Source organism: Gavialis gangeticus, unplaced genomic scaffold, assembly GCF_001723915.1.
Source record: "Gavialis gangeticus isolate Ggan-Ray unplaced genomic scaffold, GavGan_comp1, whole genome shotgun sequence".
Classification (NCBI taxonomy): Eukaryota; Metazoa; Chordata; order Crocodylia; family Gavialidae; genus Gavialis; species Gavialis gangeticus.
Genome location: NW_017728995.1, coordinates 37305092 through 37308487, shown reverse-complemented (window position 1 = coordinate 37308487; position 3396 = coordinate 37305092).

Sequence of the window (3396 nt, the reverse complement as noted above, 5' to 3'; positions counted from 1 at the left end):
CAGGACTGGACCAGTGCAGAATATTCCTTTTTGGAGGTGAATCCCATTCTCCATCCTTTGTAGGCCTTTCTTTTTAGCCTCAGGAGGTCTGCTAGGTCCCTGGAGAGCCAGGGGGGATGCTGTGCCCTCTTGCTGCCTTTCCTCTGAGATGGAATAGAATTAGCTTGCTCCCTTGAGGAGCAACCACTTATCCTGAACTCCCCCATCCCTGGGGTTGTGGTCCCCTAGGGCCTCACTGACAAGCCTTCTGAGTTTGTCAAAGTCGGCTTCCCTGAAGTCAAGGACTTCCATGTTGCTGACTGACTTGCCAGCTTTATGGCTGATGGTGAAGATGATCAGCTCGTGGTCGCTGTCACCCAGCTTCCCATCGACCACTAGGTCGCCGATTAGGTCATCACCAGTAGCCAGTACCAGGTCGAGCACTGCTTTACCTCTCGTTGGCCCTTAGACTTCTTGAGTCAGGTAGAGGTCATCCATGCATGATAGGAAGTTTTGCGACCGCTCAGATTTTGCTGAGTGATCCTCCCACGAGATGTCTGGGTAATTGAAGTCACCCATAACAACCATGGTCCTGGAGCATGCGGCCTCAGCCAGTTCCTAGGCTAACTCTTGGTCAAGCCCTTGACTTTGGGTGGGAGGTCTGTAGTAGACTCCCACCATTGTGTCCCCTGTGCCGTGTTCCCCATGGATTTTAACCCAGAGGGTCTCCAGTCATCCACCCTGGTTGCCAACATCAGCTTGCGGAGACGCGTAGCTTTCCTTAACATAGAGAGCTGCACCCCCACCCTTTTTATCTACTCAATCCTGTACAAGGTATAGCCATCTATACCCGTGGTCCAGTCATAGGTGGAGTCCCACCAGGTCTCCCTGAAGTCCCACCAGGTCTCCATTATCAGTGGGATTGTTTTGGGGTTAGGATTATGATTAGGATTGTAACTGGTTCAGAGTTAAGATTAGGGTTGGATCTTTGGTTAGGGTTGGCTCTGGATTAGGATTGGGTTTAGGGTTTGCATTAAGATTAATTAAGGGCTAGGATTAAGGTCAGGTTTTGAACAGGAACTGTTTCAGGGTTAAGATTAGGGCTAAAGTTTCGATTGGGATTGGTTCAAGGTCAGTATTAGGGTTAAGGTTTAGATTGGGATTTGTTCAGAATTAGATTAGGATTCATAGATTGTAAGGGGCTGGAAGGGACCTCACAACATCATCAGGTCCAGCCCCCTGCACCAGGCAGGAAAGACAACTGAGGTCAGGTGACCCCACTGAGTTAATCAAGTCTGCTGGAGCACAAAAACTGATGTGCTCTGCCACCCTTCTGCATCACGTGTATTGGTGTCCCTGCGCGTCCCTTTGCTGAAAAAAATGACCACAGGGTGCTTTGAAATAAAATACATTTAAAAAGCGTTTTTTCAAAGTGCCACGCCACCATTTTTTCAGTGCAGGGATGTGCAGGGATACTGATACACAAGACACACATGCACTTTTAATTTTTATAACCTGCACCTGCTCAGCCAAAAGCACCTCCTGCCCTATAAAATGGAGGGAGATGGTCAGCCTTGAACTCAAAGGGCTTGTCCAGATGAGCACACATGTGCAGGGCCGCATATTTCCCATGGCACAAAAAGCAGCAGCACATATTTGTGGCACTGCTTTTTGTTCCAGGGCACGCCCCTGCACACACACTTTGACATACTGCAAATTGACCCAGGTGGGGTACGGGAGGATGGCCCCAGCACCTGTGCTGGCCCCAGCAGCCTTACCCAAGGTCCTGGGGGCCTCCAGGGGCAGCAGTAGCACTGATCTGGTCAGCTGGAGCCTGGCCAGGAGCCAGAGTGTGGCTCTGGCCAGCCAGGCTCCATTTCTGGTGGCACACACTGCTGCCACACCTCTGTTTTGACAGTGGGATCTCCTGGTGTCAAATATAGGTGCCATGCTGCAAATTAACAGTGCAGCAAACAGGTACACCGCTGTGGACAGCTTTGAGATGCTGCAAATCTCATGTGCACGCTCATCTGGACACAGCCATACAGTCAACCACATCAAGTCCTAAAGCCTATCTCCAGAGTTATTATCAGACACCAAGGATGCACAGCTGTCTCTCAGAATTCTTATCTGGTACAGCCCAAGGGGTTCCTTGCTGCCCTAAAATTAAAAAAAGAAAACTTCTGAGGCACAACTAAGCAAGCTCTTAAACACAGGACCATGGGCTGGGGAACTCAGTAAACTGACTGCTAGGCTCTGGCTCTGGGATTTACAAGCAGCCTCCCACTCCAGCCCTTGTTGGGCTAGAAGCCTTGCAGAGAAATCAACTAAACTTCAGGCACTGCTTTGTGCCCCAAGCAAATTTTGACCAGATCAGCCATGCATACACTGGCACGCCAACCTTTTGGATTGAAGTAAAGTCCAGAAATGAAGGCTTGGCTCTCCATCCTGAGCTCCCATATTGTAATTTGGGAGGGAGAGCACCCCAGACCTTGCACCACTGGTCAGGTTGCCTCAGTCACCCATGTAAATTAGGCTTGGGTTGAGGGGAAAAAGGGGCTCAGTCACCTCAGTGCCAAGGCCACAAAAGAGCAGAATTTTACTCATGCTCATTCCCCTTCAAAGGCCCAGCACCTCGATTGCCAAGTACCTACATTGTGTATTCCTCTCATAATCCTTATGTGGTATGGCCGGAGGGATAGTGGAAAGCCCAAAAACAACAACAACAAAAAGCCACAGGCTGCTAAGAGGAAACTGCCCTGCAAGAAGGAAACGAGTGCAGCTTTGAACTCACACCAATTCCCCTCCCTGCTCCAGTACCCAGCCCCTGAACTACAGAGCACCAACACAGCTCAGCTTCCCTTAGGTGGTATGGCCTGAAGGATCACAGCCATACCCTATCCCCAAAGACAAGAAACAAAACACACACAAACGAGACAGCCCTCAACCCAGCAAGTAGGTGACAATGGCAGTTTTGAACTCAAACCTTTTCCTTTACCCACTCCCACAGCTCAGTCCCTTGGCTAAGGTGACAAGGCTGTGCATTTATGAAAGACCATTCTTTATCAGTCCAGGGATCCTGGTTTTCTCTGATTTAAAAAAAAATACAATTTTCAGTTAAAAAAGTAACCCTAAATCCACATTTTTCCATGATTTAAATGAAACAGCACTAATATATATATATATATATAGGAGCAGCAAACACTGCCCATCACGGCAAGCCAGGGGGCTGCAGCTGCTTCCACCATGCGCAGCCCTGACAGGCAAGCCCAGAGCTGGTGCAGGGCCTAGGCTGGCAGTGGGGGCAGGTTACAAGCTGGTGCTGAGTGGGGGGGGGCGGGGAATGGCTTCTTGCCTGCCTCATGTCCGACATCCTGCACTGGAGCTGCTCGCAGCCCACCTGGGACTGCCTGTGCC